The following is a 19,152-nucleotide window of genomic DNA, read 5'->3' as shown; positions in this document are numbered from 1 at the left end:
TCCATTTTCTGTGTTCACATCCTGGGGTGATCCCTCTCGTGTCTTACCAGAGTGGTTCTCGTTGCTGGCCCCGAGAAGAGCCAGCTGCCGTGTTGTGCGAACTCGGAGGGTCCACAGAGAGGCCAACTTGGCAACTGACCAGGGCATCCAATAGCCACATGAGTGAATGTGGGAGTGGGCCCTGGGTGACTGCAGCTCTGGCCTGTATTTTGGCTGAAACCTCATCAGAGACCCTGAGTCAGAACCCCACAGCTAAGGCAGTCCCAGATTCCAGACCCACAGGAACAGTATGAGATGGTGAACATTTGCAGTTTTAAGCTCCTAAATTTTGGAGTAATTTGCTACACAGCAATAGATGACAAATGATGCATGGTCAGATAACATTGTGTACGATTTCAATCCATTTTAAATTTGATAAAATTTGTAAAATCTGTTTTATGACCCAGATATGGTTTATCTTGGTAAATGCCCCATATGTACCTGGAAGCAGTGTGTATTCTGCTGTTGTAATAATGTTGTTTAAGTTGGTTGTTAGTGTCATTCAAGTCTTCTATAGCCTACCTGATTTTTTTGTCTACTTGTTCTATCATTTACAGAGACAAAGTGTGGATGTCTCTAACTACAATTGTGCATTTGTTTGTTTCTCCTTTTAGCTCTACCAGTTTTTATTTTATGTCTTTTGAAGCTACATTAATTCCTGAAACACATTTAGTATTAATTCAAAGTCTTGGCCATCTCTGGGTATGCTTTTGTTGATTACTTCATCTTTTGACAGCAGTTCCTCAGCAACCTACCCAAACATTTATGTGTTTCTTGTCATTTTTGATTGTCTACTATCCATTATATGTAAAAGAACAGGATAAGACTGAAGTAAACAATATTTATGTTCATAAATGGGTACACCTTTCCTTGTCAAGCATTTACATTGGTGGGTTGGATCAATGCTGTCAGTAGTTAAGCTGGGTTTGAGTTCTCATGTCCTTATAGTTACACCCAGTGTGCCACAGACTTCAAATTCCCGTAAGGGTAGAATAATGAGTGCCCTCTTATTTTTGGTGTGGTGCCTGATTCTTATTCACCCTCAGCTGCCAGAAGCCTCTTCAGGCCCACATGACATGGTGGGGGTGTCTGCTTTTTCCCTTCCCCCTCCACATGTGTTAAATGGGTGCTGCTTGTTACCTGGCTTGAGCATCGTGCTGGGGTGGGGTTGCTTCTTGGCTCTCCTGATCCAGCCTCAGTCTTAGGCGGGACCTATGTGCCTTGACCTCAGGGCTTGGACTTTCTCGCATTCCTGCCCCTTCACTTATGGAAGCCAACGTTTGTCCTCTCCCCAGACACAGCAGGCCTCTGCTTTATATCCTGGTAAGAGTCTGGATGTGAGCAGATGTATTTGCTTCCTAGAGCTGCTGTAACAAATTATCAGAAGATCAGTGGCTCAAAACAACAGAAGGTTATTCTCTTATAGTTCTGGAGGCAAGAAGTTTGAGATCAAGGTGTTGGTAGGGCCATGCTCCCTCCAGAGGGTCTAGGAGAGAATCTGCTCTGTGCCTCTTCCAGAGTTTGGTGGCTGCTGGCAATCCTCGGCTTATGGCCATGTCACTCAAGTCTCTGCTTCCATTGTCACACTGCCTGCTCTTTCCTTTCTATGTGTGTGCAGTCAAATTTCTCTCTACCTTTATTTAATAAGGACTACATGTAATTACATTTAGATCCCGTATGGATAATCATGGATAATTGCTGTATTTTAAGATCCTTAACTTACCTACATCTTTAAAGATCTTCTTTCCAAGTAAGGTAACATTTGAAGGTTCCAGGGATTATGACTTGATATATTCGGGGGGCATAATTCAGCCCACTACAGCAGGTTTCCTTCCCTTCCGCCGGTGACAGATGAGTTTTGCCTGGTATCAGTACCAAGTGGGGATGGTGTTTCTATTCCTCCCTTCTATTTTTCTGAATTTTTCCTGGGATTTTGGGATAGAAGAATCTTCTATTCCTTTTTCTGTGGCAGACAGCTTTTGTCTCTACCCCTTCGTTGGCATCAACTGACCTTTGTAACAGGGTGTTCCAAGATGTGGGAGGATTTTGTGCCGTCAGTGACAGCTGCTTACCACCTTCATGCTTGTGCCACCAGAGAAAACCAAGCTCTGCCCCTACCTCTGCCCTGCAGAATTTCTCCTATGTACCTATCAGAGTCTCAAAGAAAATAACGAGTGAGTATGTGTATAATTCCTGTATGTCTAGGACTCCCAGCAATTTTTACTCTCCTTCTCAGCCATAAAGAATTCGTTAAAACTCAATTATTTCCTTTCTACATTCCTTATATTCGCTGTCACATCTGTTTAAGGAAAAGAAAACAATTTGTGTGCCCTGTACTTCTTTAGAGGAGGAGTTAGACATCCCTGGGAATTGCTTACATGGTAGCCTTGCAACTTCTTCTCTTTGGTAAATTTAAAAATTAATAACTTTGTAGATTATCTGTCTTTTTGTCATTGTTATGCTGGGAGTATGTTATGTTATAGCTTAATTCTAAAAGGAAGTAAATTTATTTTCTTTTTATTTAGTACTTCGCTTTTTATTTCAATAATGTTTCGTAGTTTTCTATGTAGAGGATTCTATTCTATTAGTTTATTCATTACTAGATAGTTGATATTTTGATACTCTCTTAAGGCACTGGTTTTTAAATTTTAGTTTTCTAATGTAATGTTGATTATATATAAAAATGAACAGATTTTATATTAACACCCTTTAATCCTAATCATTTCTTTGTAGACAATTTTGAACTATTTATACAATCATAGTGTTGATAAATAATGGCTACTTTATTTCTTCCTAATTTAATTTTAATAACTTTTTTTGTAACTTACAGGTATGAAAAATTGAATGTAAGAGGGGATATTAAGGTTGATTCTATTAACATCTATCTATGAGCATGATACATTTTTCCAGTTGTTTGTATCCTCTGAGATTTCTTTTCCTCAGAGTTTCATAGTTCTCCTTGTAGAGATCTTTCACCTCCTTGGTTAAGTATATTCCTAGCTATTTTATTTTCTTTGTAGCTATTGTGAATGGTATTGAGCCCTTCATTTAACTCTCAGCTTGACTGTTATTGGTATATAAAAATGCTGCTTGTTTGTGTACATTGATTTTGTATCCTGAAACTTTGCTGAATTTATTTATCAATTCCAGGAGACTCTTGGTGGAATCTTTGGAGTTTTCTAGATACAAGATCATATCATCAGTGAAGAGGGACAGTTTGGCCTCCTCTTTCCCAGTTTGGATACCTTTTATTTCCTTCTCTTGCCTCATTGCTCTGGCTAGGACTTCCAGCACTATGTTGAATAGAAGTGGTGACAGTGGGCATACCTGTCTTGTTCCAGTTCTTAGGGGGAATGCTTTCAACTCTTCCCCATTCAGTGTGATGTTGGCTGTGTATTTGTCATATATGCTTTTATGATTCTGAGATATATCCTTCTATGCCTAGCTTGTTTAGAGTTTTTATTAGGAAAACATGCTGGATTTTGTTGACTGCTTTTTCTGCATCTATTGAGATGATCATATGGTCTTTGTTTTTGCTTTAGTTTATGTGGTGAATCACATTTATTGATTTACCTATGTTGAATCATACTTGCATCCTGGAGACGAAGCCCACTTGATCATGATGGATTATTCTTTGATGTGCTGTTGAATTCAGTTTGCTAGTATTTTATTAAGAATATTTGCATCTATATTCATAAGGGATATTAGTCTGTATTTTTCTTTTTTTGTTGTGTCTTTTCCTGGCTTTGGTCAATAAACGTATGAAAAATACTCAACATCCCTAATCATCAAGGAAATGCAAATTTAACCCACAATGAGATATCACCTTACTCCATTTAGAATGGTGTTTATTAAAAAGTCTAAAAACAATAGATGCTGGCATGGATGCAGAGAGAAAGGAATGCTTATACACTGTCAGTGGGACTAAAAATTAGTACAACTGTTATGGAAAACACTATGGAAATTCCTCAAAGAACTAAAAGTAGACCTACCATTTGATCGACCAATTCCACTACTGGGTATCTACCCAAAGGAAAAGAAGACTTTTCATCAAAAAGACATATACACTTGAATGTTTATAGTAGCACAATTCACAATTGCAAAACTATGGAATCAACTCAAGTGTCCATCAATTCATGAGTATACTAATAAAATGTGGCGTATGTATACCATGGAGTATTACTCAGCCATAAAAAAAGATGAAGTAATACTTTTTGCAACAGCAACAATCTGGATGGAACTGGAGACCATTGTCCTAAAGTCCAAAGTATCTTGAAGTATCTCAAGAATGGAAAAACAAACAACACATGTACTATTAAACTGGAACTGTCCAGTGAGCATACATGTACATAGAGGGAGGTAAAACTCAGTGGAAATCAACTGGGGGGCAGGGGAAGGAGAGAAGGGTCAAAAACCTACCTAACGGGTACAATGAACACTATTTGGGTGATTGGCACATCTATAGCCAGGACTCAAACATAACAAAAGCAATCTATGTAACCTAAAACATTTTTACTCCCTTAATATATATATATTTTTTTTGAGACAGAGTCTCGCTTTGTTGCCCAGGCTAGAATGAGTGCCATGGTGTCAGCCTAGCTCACAGCAACCTCAAACTCCTGGGCTTAAGCGATCCTACTGCCTCAGCCTCCCAAGTAGCTGGGACTACAGGCATGCGCCACCATGCCTGGCTAATTTTTTCTATATATATTTTAGTTGGCCAGATAATTTCTTTCTATTTTTTTTTAGTAGAGACGGGGTCTCACTCTTGCTCAGGCTGGTCTCGAACTCCTGACCTTGAGCGATCCACCCGCCTCGGCCTCCCAGAGTGCTAGGATTACAGGCGTGAACCACCACGCCCGGCCTCCCTTAATATTTTGAAATAAAAAAGGGGATATTAAATATCCCTATCTCATTTCCAATTTCAGTCATAAAGCTTTTAAAATTTTGTTATTAGGTGTAATTTTGCCTATGGTTTTGCATGTCATTGATAAAATTAAGCAAATTCATTCTATTCCTAATTTTCTAATTTTTTCTAAATTATAAGTAGATGTTTTATTGTATCAATTGATTTTCTACTCTATTAGAGTTTTCATATATTTCTCTTCTTTACTATATTAATGTACATTGCATTAAACCCTATAGTAGTAGGGGAGTACTACTATGGAAAACAGTATGGAGGTTCCTCAAAAAATTAAAAATACAACTACCATAGTATCCAGAATCCTATTCCTGGGTATATATCCAAAATAATTGAAATCAGAATCTTGGAGCGATATCTACACTCCCATGTTCACTCCAGTGTTATTCACAATAGCCAACATATGAAAATAATACGAATTTCTATTGACAAACAAATGGATAAATAAAATGTTATTTAGCCCTTAAAAATAAGGAAATCTTAGAATATGTGACTGGGCAGATATACCTGAAAGACATTATGCTAAGTGGAACAAGTCAGTCACAGTAAAACAAATACTGCGGGATTCCAGTTATATGACGTATATAAAATAATCAAACTTATAAAAGCAAAAAACAGAATAGTGGTTGACAATGGTTGATGGAGGGGAAAATGGGGGTTTATTCAATTACTATAAAGTTATCATTATACAAGATGAATAAATTCTAGATATCTGTTGTACAGTGTAGTGCCTATAGTTAACAATACGGTGCTGCACACGTAAAATTTTGTTAAGAGGGTAAATCTCATGTTAAGTGTTCTTACTACCAAAAGAAAACAAAAGCAAAGAGACAGCAGGAAAATTTTGGAGATAATGAATATATCTATTACCTTGATTATGGTATACAAATGTCCTACTCATCAAATTGTAAATGTTAAATATGTACAGTTTTTGGTATATCAATCATACCTCAATAAAGCTGAAAAAATAAAGAAAAGATGATTCCAATAAAATAAGATATAATTAATTGCTGAAAGAAAAAAGAGCAACTGAAAATTAGCATGTTAAAAAAAGATCTATTTTTCAAGTAATAAATTGTAATTCAGGTGTATATTTTTAGATATTTTCTAAATGAATTTCAACCATTTTTAGGAACTATATTGATTGTGAGCCAGGTATCCCTCTCCTTGCATAACCACAAAATGCTTACTGAAAAAAAAGTCATGATACCACAGAAAAGAATTAGGTAGTAGCCTGAGTGATTTTCTAAGGGAACATTTTCTTCCTGATGAATCTAATCTCCCATGACAGGGTGATGGTGCTTAGAGATAGGATGATATTGACAGGTATAATATATCTTGACTTGAATTATGGATTCTTTATTGCATGACACATCTATTTCATATTAAAAATATATTCTAAATGACAACTGCTAGGTACATACCCAGTCGTGTTTTTCTGTATAATATTTTGTGTATGAAAGCTGTCTAAGCCAGATATAAAGAGGAATTTTCTAAAATGATGAACTGAAATGTTAGAATGCCAGAAGCCAGAAGTCATCTTTCACTCCTCCATCACTTTGACCCATCTTATTCACTCAATTCTGCCACCAAGGATTCTAATTGAATTTCATGCTGTGTGAACACAGTATGTTCATGGCAACAGAGTCAGAAAAATAGACTTCTGACTCGAGTACCCTATATACTATATCTCTAAAGATGAGTATAAGGAAGCAAGATTTAGAAGACGTTGTAATTATTATATTCTCATTTTCAGAGTAACCAAGTGTGAGGATACCTAGATAATTCCTCTAATCACCTACTAATCTACAACCCTACTGCCACATTTGTAGTTTAGAAGGCTAGTATCTATTTCTAAAAATATTATAATTGCTTCTCCACTATTCTGTCCATAACCAAGGCTCGGCTTCATGGTGTCATCAATGACTTCTCCGCATGTATTGTGCATCATCTCCTATGGCCTCCTCTTTGTCCCCACTGAACATTACCCCTCCCCTGTGCTATTGTGGAAATATTCTCACTGGGGTTTCCATGCTACTTTAGTTAATATGTTGCTTTCTGATTACGTTGCACAGTGCTAATCATATCATTCCTCTATGGAAAAAAATAGTTTCTATGATGCCCTATAGCCCACCAAAAATAGTCCAGAATATTTTATATGACCTTTCGTGATTTCACTCAAATATACCCTTTATTCTTGTCACTGAGTAAACCATTCATTGGTCTACAGTCAGTTATTTTCTTAAAAAGTCATGAATGCTATAGTTCTTTAGAATGTCTATATGTACAATTTCCTCTACCCTGAATGCACATACTTGTCAATATCTGTGCCTCCCCAAAGTGGACCATCCTAAAAGTCAAATCAACTACTCCATTTTTACATAAAGCCTTCTCTGACTCTTCCAGTTGGAAAAATTCTTCTCAGTGGAACTTTAAAACTCACTCTTTCTTATGACAATCTTAAACTATTGAAAGAATTTTGATTTTTACCCAGAACACTGGAGAGCTTGAACAGATTGATAATATCGTCTTTCATTTTCTATCAGGATCACTCTGGCAACTCATAAGAATAGCCAATAAGACACAGGGGCAAAAGGAAAAAACGTAGAGAACACCCTGTTGCAATGATACAGGTTGCAGGTGATGGAGTTCCTATGAGGAGAGCGGCAGCAAAGTAAGAGGTGGTCAGGTTCTAGATGCACTTTGAAAGTAGCACTAACAGAATTTGCTGATATACGGGATGTGGTATATGGAAATATAACTTAGAATGACCCTAACATTATTGGTCTGAATAACTAGAAAATTGGAGTTGGTGTTAACTGAGATGGGGAAAACATGGAACGCTAGTATTTAGGGGGGTTATTGGGAGTTCAGATTTAGACTTGTGATGTATGAGTAAACTGATAGATGTTCAATTGGAAATTTTGAATGGGTCATTTTATATATAAGACTGGCATCAAGGAGAGAGGTCTGGACTGTAAATAGAATGGTCTAGAATAAAATTTGGTAGTTTCCAGTGTTATGTGGTACTTGAAGCCTTGTGACTAGATAAAATAATGCAGGGAAAGGAAGAGACCTTCAGGCTGATCTCTGGTGCACTCTGGTGTTGGAAGTTGCATAATTAGGACAATACAGAAAAGCACACTGAGAAGTAGTTAAGAGAACGGCAATGATGTGTGTGGCAGACAGACTGGATGTATGGCAACCTGGAAGCTAAGTATAGAAGATGTTTAAGGAAAAGGGAGGATTAACTGAACAAATACGCTTAAAAGATAAAATAAGGTGTGCACTGGGACATAATCATTAGGTTTCACAACATGTCAGTCCTTGACGTCTTTGACACAAGAGTTTGGTGGAAAGTGATGATGAAAACCTTATTGAATTGAGTTTAAAGAATGAGCATAGAGGAATTGGTGACAATGAGTGAATAGACACTTAAAAAAAGACTATTTCCTGTGTATGAGAACAGAAAATGGAGTGGTAGCTGAAAACAAGTGAGGTCAAGAATGACATTTTATGGTATGAAAATAAGAGTATGTCTGCATATATTGATGGCAATAATCTAGTGGAATAAGAGAAAGTAATGATGTAAGATTAAAGGAGTAGAAATGACAGAGCATTGCCCTTGAGTAGGAAAGAATGGATGGGAACATGGGCACAAAACGAGGAGCTGAACTGAGACAAACATGGTCACAGGAGAGACATCGGAGTAGTGGCTACAGAGCCTGGTGGGTAGGCAGTGGCACTGTGACCTTGTGGAAATTTCTTCTGATTGTTTCTTTTTTCTTGGTGAAAGAGATGTGAGGGTAAGGATGGATGAAGTGGATGTTTGTGGTTTGATAAAAGAGGAGATGATATGATATAATGTTTATATGGGTGATACAGTAAGTAGAAAAGGAACATGATGAGATTTGGGGTGTTCTATGACTCATATGAAGTCCATGGTCTGGAATTAAATTTGTCACTAATCACCACAGTTACGGGTGTGTGAATGTTTTCCCTTCAGCCACTTTCAGCTGCATGTATACAAGAGTGGAGTAACAGAAATTTGGATTTAATTAAGCTGGGGCTTTGCTTTGTAAGTATGGAGAAAGAAAAGGATGAGGGAATTTGTAGGCTTATGCAAGGGAGTGATTACAATAATTGCCTATGGAAACCAAGCCGCGTATGCTGGGTGTACCCCAAAGAGGACTTCATGGAGGTGAAGGACTATGTAAAGCTGGTAAACCCAATGGGTAGTAGGTTCGGATGTGTTGAATGATTGTTGGGGTTGAGAATCATTTGAAAAGAGAGGAGGTGGAGACAGATCTGCCAAGGCTCATTCTAGGTTATCTAAAGAAGAGAAAAAGGGGAATGACACTTATTCTCTGCATTTCATGACCTGATGGGAAGGGGAAAACTCAGCCTGTGAGAGAAATAGAGGAGTGTATTAGTACCAATGTGTGCTTCTTTGTGCCAGGAACTTTCCATGCTAGGTTTCATTTATATCTTGCAAAAGTGCCAATGATCTAAGTATTACCATTCCCATGGTACAGAAAAGGAAATTGAAACCCAGGAACTTGCCTAGTGTTGGCAGGCATAGAAAGATTCAAACCTCAGTCTCCTGACTTCAAAATTCCTTATTCTTATCACTAAGTCTGAGTGGATAAGTCCAAGATATTATTAAAAATAGAAAGACTAGCAAACACTCTCGACATTTTTCTTCATGTGGGCCTTTAAGTTCTTGCATTGATATACCTTACCACAGGTAGGTCTTTAATGCATTCTCTTTGTGCCTTAGAATTGGAAACAGAATAAAGAAGATATGCAACACTGACATTGATGGCAATGATATGATATGGAAAGCAACAACTCATAGAATGTATGTATGTTATGATATCATTTGTACTTTAAAACACCAACTCTGTGTGTGTGTGTGTGTGTGTGTGCATGTGTGTACATGTGTGTGTTCATAAACACAAAAAACAGAATCTGGACGAATGCCCTATAAATTATTAATCTAATTAGGGAAATAAGATTGGGGTATGGAATAAAGAGATACATTTACTTTTTGTTATGTATAGTATTTTTAAAATCTGAAAATAAATTAGAATAAATATAAAGGGGAAGGGTGTATAACATAATATTTTTTTTAATTCCTCATTAAGTCAATAACATTAGATAGAGTTCAGACTTATTCAGTTCAACCAAATATTAGAATTGATGACTGGTATTATGGCTCAGTTATGGGAAATTTAAACTAGTTGTATGAGTGTCTTTACCTACTACCTTTGGGGGGCCTCAATGGTCTCAAACACAGTAAAAATAGGAATGAGATGACATTCAAGATTCTCTTTGCTTTTCCATATCTATTTTCTTTGACATAAGTACTGAAAAATATACTGATGATGAAGTCTAAAAGTTTGCATTCTAATACTTCCTTTGATCATAACTCGTGGAGTGATTTGGGGAAATTTTACTTTTCATCTTTTGGCTTTATTCTTATTGTTGGGAAAAGAAAAACTTTGGATTAGATTGGCAGTTTTCAGTTTTGTCTCACACTACCTTAGCCAGCAGTTACCCTGGGTGAGTCACCTCATCTTTATAAACTTCAAGTTATCATGTATGAAAATGATGGAAAGACTAATTTTTTTTGCAGGGTTGATGCAAGGATAACATTTATGAAAGCATAAATAGCAATATTGTCCTTAAGTAAAAGCCCAAGCAACCGAGTTTGAGAATTATAGAAGCCTGCCTGATAAACATGCTTGTTTCTTCCACATCCCCACTTTGCTTCCCTTTGAGGGTGTGACACTTTATCCAGGCCCCCTTAGAGTATACTTTATTAGTACAGAAGGAAGGTATGAAGGCGTTTTAGAGGAGAAAATGTGTGAACTGTGAAGCAGAAGGAGAAACTTGTTCAAATTTCAATTTATTTCAATGCCAAAATCTTCCTTTAAGATGAACATGAATGCAAATTTGAAACCAAACATAAAGAGTCTAAAGGTCAAAGCTGGTTCATCATTTCTTCTTTATTTTAATAAGCAAATCTTGATTAAACATAATCCTTGAGCAACACAAAGCCGTAATTCATTGATACATCCTTAATATGATGGAAAAAGCTGACTTTCATATTACTGAATTTGTAAGACATACTATAATGAGTAGGAAAGCAGAGATGAAAAATGAGTCCCTCTTTACCCAAAATGAGCCCAGGTTTTTTTCTTAGTGCAGACTTATAAGCATTTTATGTTTCCATTATAATTTTTACTACCCTATTAGGAGACAATCATTCATGACAGGGAATTTGAGTGACTATTATGGAATCTTTGCAGGTACACCAGTATCTCATAGTCCTTCAGTTTCCTTGGTGAGCTCACTTCCTGCAGTCAGCAGTAAATATTTTAAAGGCAACCTTGGTTATAGCCTTGAGATTTCCTGGAAACTTTCTCTAATAAGTTCTAATGCATGAGTGGAGTAAAGCACTCTGCTAATCTTTGTTCTGGGTAGCAGTGGCAAGTGTGGAAAAGTTGGAAGGTGACAGGCATTCTAGGCAGAGGAACTATCACAAAAAAATTATGGAGGGATAAATACCCACAGCATGTTTAGAAGATAATGTATGGACTGAATTGTTTTTCCTTGATATGTTGATTATTTTCGTAGATTAATACAAAATGAAGTAAAACAAAGAAGCCCTCTCAAGATCACTTCTTTATCTATAATTCATACAAAGGCCTAAAGGTCTCCCCTGGAAAAAAAAGAGTAAAACCTCAAAATTTGAACACATCATTGGAGAGGTCATTTTGACTGGGATGCAACCACATGCTGGCTTCAAAGATGAGTACCAAAGATACTGACCCTATTTGTAGAGTCTGGACCCTAGTGAGGGTCATAAGAAAAGGAAATATCAACCAAATTAAATGTATTAATTCTCTATTACTCTGGTAATAAACCACTGCAAACTTAGTGACTCATAACACAAATTTATTCTCTCACCATTCTGGATGTCAGAAATCCAAAGTAGATTTCACGGGGCTGAAATCGAGGTGTTGGCAGGGCTGTGTTTCTTCTGGAAGTTGTAAGGAAGGACTCACTTCCTTGCCTATTCCTATTTCTATTGGTCACCTGAACTCCTCAGTCCATAGTTTCTTTTTCCGTTTTCAAAGCCGACAGTGTAGTATCTTCCAATCTCTCTCTGACTATCTTGCCTCTTTCTTTCACTTATAAGAACCCTTGTGATTACATCAGACTCATCGTAATATTCATAATTCAAGATACTCTCCCTATCTCAAGACTCTTAATCTCATCCTCAAAGTCTCTTTTGCATGTAAAGTAACATAGTCACATGTTCTGTGGATTATGACTTGGGCATCTTTGGAGGGCCATTATTCGGCCTAACACAGTAGTATATAATAAAAGGCCCTAATTTCGGTAGGGTCTCAGAAATAGTAGAATTTATTTTTACAGCCACAATCCACAAAGGCTTTATTGATTCATTTAATAGGTGTTCACTTCAGCCTACACCGTGACAGACACTGTGTTAGACTTTGGTGATGAAAAGGTGGGGAAAAATAGGCATGCTATCTGTTCATGTTTAACTGACAATGTAGTTGGGGTGGCAATAATCAGAGGGTCACAAAATTGACATAGAACTTCACCAGGGCTAAGTGTTAAGAAGCGAAAATACAGGATGCTCTGAGAATGGACAGTGAGGGGTATGGAAAAAAACTCTTCTAGGCATCAGGGAAACATGTGCAGGGGCTCTGTGAGGAGGGGAGCCCAGCAAGTGCATACATCTGAAGTCCAGCGAACCTAGTGCTTGAGCCCAGGAGTCATGATATAAGGCTGGAGGGACAGAGGGCAGCCAGACTATTCAGAGCCTTGAAGGACAACACAAGGATTTTAGTCTTCATACAAAAAAAAAAAATGGAAAAAGTAATTCAACTATTTACATTGTGCATGTGTATGTGTATAGATAAACTTCAAAAAATAGCATAAAAAGAATGATGATGGATCTGAAATGATGAGTATTTGTTCTATTGAATAATGCACAAGTTTTACTGAAGAGCTCAGGGCAGGAAAGGTAAGGATAATAGATCTTAAATAATAAGAGCTCAGACAAAGAAAATAACTGATATTGACAGGAGTGGTTAGAAAAGATTTATAGAGTAGAGGAACACAGAACTTGCCCTTAAACTGTCAGAGAGAGTGTAGTTAGTACTAGTATTTAACATGTATACATTTAAAAGTTAACAAAAATAAATAACAAATAGTGAAATGTGCACTGATTAGAGACAGAAAAAAACTTATTTTCAAATTCCAGATTCTATTTACCATTAGGGTTGATAATAATATTGTTCAAAAATATTTATTACTTCTTCCTAGGAGAAGAATTGTACTTCCCAACCCCGTGGACAACCAACTTGGCCATATCCCTTTCTTTGACTAACTAAATATAAGGAAACTGTGCACTCTCTGTGTGACGCTTTACAAGCCAATACCTGTTTCCCCACATTATCTTCTCCCTTTGCCACTCGATTGTTCCAAACAGAGGGTGCTCCCTCTACCCAGGTCCTGGTGAACATGACATGAGGCCGGGTTTCAACTGACTTGCAAAGGAGAAGTGGTATGAACAAGAATTGTAGCTTTGAAAGTGTAGGCAAGTTTTCAAGGTGTTGTTTTATCATTTATTTTATCCTGACGGTTAAAATGATGTACACTCGGGCAAGTCATTCAAGTTTCTTCATCTGTAAAATGAGGATGCAGACTGTGCTTCAAAAATTATGAGTGTGCACAATTTATGTGTATTTTGTATATTGGGGATGTAGACTAGAAAAACATAAAATAAATTACATTTAAAAACACCAATACAGAGTCTGACACAGGCAGGTGTTCTATAAAAGTTAATTTTCTACAGCAGTGATTCAAGATGCATCAAGAAGAGCTAGATCTTGTGCAGCAGACAGTATGTATTTGGAGATCTCAGTAGAGGCAGATGCTGCTGACATTACTGTAAATAGCAATGACTAGGGAGGATTTCTCTGAGCTGAGCTTTGAAAGTTAGGTAAGATTTCATTAGACCAACTTTCTTTCCTACACCGCCTCCTTCCCTTCCTTTATTCCTTCCTCCAATTTCTTTCAAAAGAAATTGATCATAGAATGGAATCAAAACCAGGCTGCAAGGCCCATCCAGTGGTGATCAGAAATGGCAGTCTGCGAGGTCTAATATTGAAGCAGGGTAGAGGGGGCTTAGATTGTCATGCAGGAGTTGGAGTATGGGAGCCAGCTTTTTACTAATAAGAAGAGACTTAGAAATATCTAAATAGACTCTATGTCTTGATAACCTGTTTTATTACACGGATAGATGGATAAATAGGTATAAGAAAAGCAATTAGATTTTAAGGTGTGTGTATGCACACATGCACATACATATATTTCCAGTGAGAGGGACTGGGAACAATAACACTACAGTGGCAATTAGCCCACCAGGAATCATTTAGATCTTGGTTTATAAATTCCACAGAGATGGGGTGCTCTATCCAAGGAGGCTCAAGATAAAAAAAAAAAAAAAAAAGAAAAGAAAGAAAAAGAAAGAAAAGGAAAAGAAAAAGAAAATTCATTACCCAAGACAGCTCCCTGTGAGTATACATGCTAGAAACACATCAAGGTGACATCTACCTGCGGCTGAGAAGAGTTTCTGACTATCACTTCAGCATGCCAAGAGAAGCATTCATACAGTCTACTGATAAAAATACAATCTGGAAAAAAATTACATAATTCAATGATGAATAAAGAAAGTATTATTTTATCTCTGAAATACAATTGCATTTCAATGGGAATTAAATGGTTTGGCTTTTCAAAAAAAAAAAAAATACAAGGAGACAGAGCCTCTGTAAAGTGAAGCAGAAAACCATGACGTAAGAAAAATATAAGACAAAAAGTCAACAGGATGATATGGGAAAGTAAGCTGTGTAAAAAGACTGAGAAAAGGAGGTATAAAACTGTGTAGATTCTAATAAATAATATAGATAACAAATATGCAAAATATTCCCAGGTTTCAGAAGAAAATAACTAAAATTAAATACATGAAGTCAAATTGGCAATTTAAAGGGGGTGTATAATAATGGATCCAGAGATTAAAAATGTATAAAATTATAGAGAAATATATTCTTAAACTTGTTAATAAAATTAAAGGTTACTAAAAACATCATTAGTTATTATTACAAACAAAATGGCCACAGAAAAACCTTTGGCTATTGACCAGGGTAACTGTGTCCCAGAAAAAGGGAAATTTCCACAAATTCTCTTAGACACAGGCTCTGAACTATCACTAATTCTGGGCACCAAACATCACTGAATGTTCTCAGTTAGTTTGGGATTAGGACAGTCAGATTTTTGGCTTACATTTATCCCACAGGAGGGCAAGTGCTTTGCTGCTTTAATGAGGTTTCTAGGGATCTAGACTACAGCACAAATTGGAATAAGTCTTCTAATGGTAGAGAAAACTTGCTTCACCTTGTAGCACTGCGCAAAAGAGGGTACAATGTTTTATAGGTCTTTTTGGATTTGGGAGGTAAAAATATACCATAATGGGAAATGCTGTTCAAATCCATTTCCTGGGTTACTCACACATCTGCAAGTTTTCAATGGGCCCTGCACAAATAAGGCTCTGCTTCAGGTTTAGAATGTATTTTAAACTGCCACCTGGATCTTTTGAATGAGCTAATGGTAAAACAAGGGTCTTTGGCAGCCAAAATGCTGTTAGGAGCCTCTGGTAAGCTCTGAGAGGAGGTTATCAGTGCATATTTCTACATATTTAAAGTAAGGGCATGATCTCTTCCATTGAAAACAATTATTCATTGGGGTTTTGTTTTGTTTTTCTTTTTTGTTGCTCTTTGCTTTTTCTTATAAGAACTCTGTTTTATACAGACATCAAGGTGAGAGTTTTATAAGAGCCTCTCTGTTAACTATCTCGAGCATAAGAATTTTGTAAGCCAATGAAAAATCAATAACTACTTACAATTGTATACTATTCTAATATTTTCCAACTCCTTCATAGACATTTTATCATGTGTGCCTCATAATAACCCCATTCAGCGTGTTGTCTCTTTATTTATTTTACAGATTGGCAAACGAAGGTTCCAAGCAGATGATTTATTCTAGGCTACAGAGGTTGTAAGTAGCAGGATGACTCATGTCCTGTGGGCAACAGGGATGGCCCAGGAACCAGGAATTGCCCTCTAATACCTCCCACAGATACTTCTGGTTCTCGTAATGCTCTTGCTGCTAACATATCACATCCAGGTAATTTCAAACTCCACATATTTTGTAGATTACTACAAAGTTTTTTAAAGGTGAGAGATTCAGAGAATGTCAATATTTTTCAATTCCCACATGAAACTTAAAATGTTGACAACAAACTGATTTTTATGTGAAGTAGTAGGGAGAAAAAAAAGGAGTTAAATTAATTAACAGAACATGCATTCTGGTTATTGCCTAGGTAGCTATTCAGAAGGAATAATTTAACAAATCACAGCCTTCTTCCACTTCGACTTCTTTTGTCTTTCCCAGCTACTCTGACAGCCTCTGGTGGTATGACTGAGGCCTTTGTTCACATAGGATCCAAATCTCCTTAGCAGATCTTTCTTTATCAATTGCCACAACTTCCTATTGACTGATGGTTTGGGGCATGAGTTATCTAAGAAATATCCAAGCACATTTCTTGGATTTCATGCATTGTCTTTCTTAATATTATGTGTTTTCTGACAATGGTAATATCATAAGAACAAAAAATGCTTAGAAGAGAGTTTCAGGTTCAGATTTAATAAAAATTTTTCTGTAAATCCTGGTCAAAGTCATCATTCCCCTGGGCACTGGCCATCTAAACCAACCAAGCACAAGGTTGAGTACCTAGGAATCAAAACTACTAGGAATAAGAGAGAGAGAGACCTTTTTCATTGCTAATAGCGCGCATGCAAACATGGTGAATGTTCCTAAAACCCGCCGGACTTTCTATAAGAAATGTGGCAAGCACCAACCCCACAAAGTGACACAGTACAAGAAGGGCAAGGACTCTCTGTATGCCCAGGGAAAGCAGCATTATGATAGGAAGCAGAGTGGCTATGCTGGGCAGACTAAGCCGATTTTCCAGAAAAAGGCTAAAACTACAAAGAAGATTGTGCTGAGAGGCTTGAGTGTGTCGAGCCCAACTGCAGATCTAAGAGAATGCTGGCTATTAAGAGATGCAAGCATTTCGAACTGGCAGGTGATAAGAAGAGAAAGGGCCAAGTGATCCAGTTCTGAGTGTCTTTTGTTTTATTATGAAGACATTAAAATCTTGAGGTTATGTTAATTACTTCATTTGGTTACCGTTTGTCTTTTGGGAGGGAATAAACTAGAGCCATCAATAAAATCACCCTTTCGGGGAAATTTATGGTAAAAAAAATAAAAGAGAGAGAGAGAGAGACCAAGGCCGCCTTCTCTCCTTTGTCTTTGATACAAACATTCTGGTTATGGGGAAGAGCACATTGTAGAATGATGTGACCACAACAGTTTACTGTGCCTCATTTCCAAACTAACCCTTGTTGCCTGCAACTGACACAATGTCATGCTTTGCCACTAGAAGGGACAGTGCAGGAGGAAGGAGCTTCTGCACTTAGACCTAGTTCCAGTGTGCTTATATTGTCACATACCTGCAGTGCATAGCAGCCAGCACAGCTGGCTACCTTCCCATAGGTGACTTCGCCAGCACTCTAAAGGGTAGCTTCCCAGTACACCACCCCCAGAAGTGGTTTCTGAATGAGTTCCATGATGAAGCACTTCCCTATGCATGGCATGTCCTGGAACCCTACAAGGCAGATTTCCAGTGAATTACAGCAGTGGGATACTTCCCATATAATTTCCATGGCACCTCAGAAAGTAGCTTCCTGGTGAGTACCATGGCCTGGCATCTTCTTGTGGATAGGAGCATGTCTAGCATCTCAAAAGACAGTTTCCCAATGAGTTCAGCTAGTGCAACACTGGACTTTGCTAATCTAGGGTGACTTGACTAGTGCTACTGCTAAGTAATCTGCCAAAAGAGGAGACCATAAATGAGCCCCCAATATGGCACAATTTCTTAGGGGGGACCATCTAGCCACCTGGTGACATGTTGTTTACATCGGTGCTCTTCCATAATGGAGGGGTTTAAGAGTTCATGCATTGTCTTTCTTGACAGTGTGTTTCTTGACAATGGTAATATCATAGGAGAACAAAATGCTGAGAAGGGAGTTTCAGATTCTGATTTAATAAAAGTTTTACTGTAAAATTCACCAAAATAGACACATATTCTGTATGTAGATTCTCCTTCTCTGTCTGTAATGCCTCTGCAAGCACCAGCACCTGTAAATTCAAAGAATGCCTTATGCATCATCTTGTCATTCCAAACAACATTCTCTGTGATAAAAAAAATTCCTTCACACCGACAAAGTATACCAATGGGCCCATGATTGTGGAATCAACTAGTAACAGAATCTACAAGGCTACTGTGTGTCTTTGACAGAATTGAGAAGTAATTATTACAGCCAATTATGGACACAATGGCCATTGGGAATATGCATCCTGCGAGAACTTCCATACTTGTAAGAAGGATATCTGTATCTTGTTTGGTGGAAATATAGAGTTGTTTCATTATTATATGGAAATTAAAATATTTATAGAAGGGTGACTATGGAAGCTGAGTAGCCAAAGGGGGGGGACTGTGCTAGTTCTCAACTTACTGCCTCTCAGACCCAAACACAACCTTCCTTGCTTGTTCTATAGTAATGGAGATGCACCCTTTAAATATGTGTGTCAGTTGGCACGGTGCTAAGCTCTGTCAGTAGCCAGCCCTAGAGGGATACTGCATGTGGATGAGGCCTCTATTTCTGGCTCCAGAATGCCTGTCTTCCCAGGCTCTTGAAGCACGTGGTAACCAGCAGATTGCTATACCTTCTTATGTCGATTTACCCAACAATCCAGGGGCTGACTTCCCAGGGCACCACCCAAGGAGCATCCTCCCTACGAATTCCAAGGCTTAGGGCTTCCCTGGCACCACAGAAGGCAGCTTCCTAGCAAGTTCCACTGATGCAGCCCTTCCCATGGAAGCTTTCCCCAAACCCCAGAACAGTGGCTTCTCAGTGATGTTTGTGGTATCTCTCTCCCTGTGGACAGTTCCTTCCAGTGTCCCAGAAAGC

General features: G+C 37.7%; 1 pseudogene; it reads left to right on the top strand.

Annotated features, from left to right (window-relative positions):
* Positions 1-16,919: 16,919 nt before the first annotated feature.
* LOC138381615 (large ribosomal subunit protein eL42-like) lies at positions 16,920-17,242 on the top strand (annotated as a pseudogene).
* The last annotated feature ends 1,910 nt before the right edge of the window (positions 17,243-19,152 follow it).

This window comes from Eulemur rufifrons, chromosome 3, assembly GCF_041146395.1.
Source record: "Eulemur rufifrons isolate Redbay chromosome 3, OSU_ERuf_1, whole genome shotgun sequence".
Taxonomy (NCBI): Eukaryota; Metazoa; Chordata; class Mammalia; order Primates; family Lemuridae; genus Eulemur; species Eulemur rufifrons.
The sequence above is the reverse complement of the archived record's forward strand: the minus strand, read 5'-3'. Positions and strand labels throughout refer to the sequence as shown.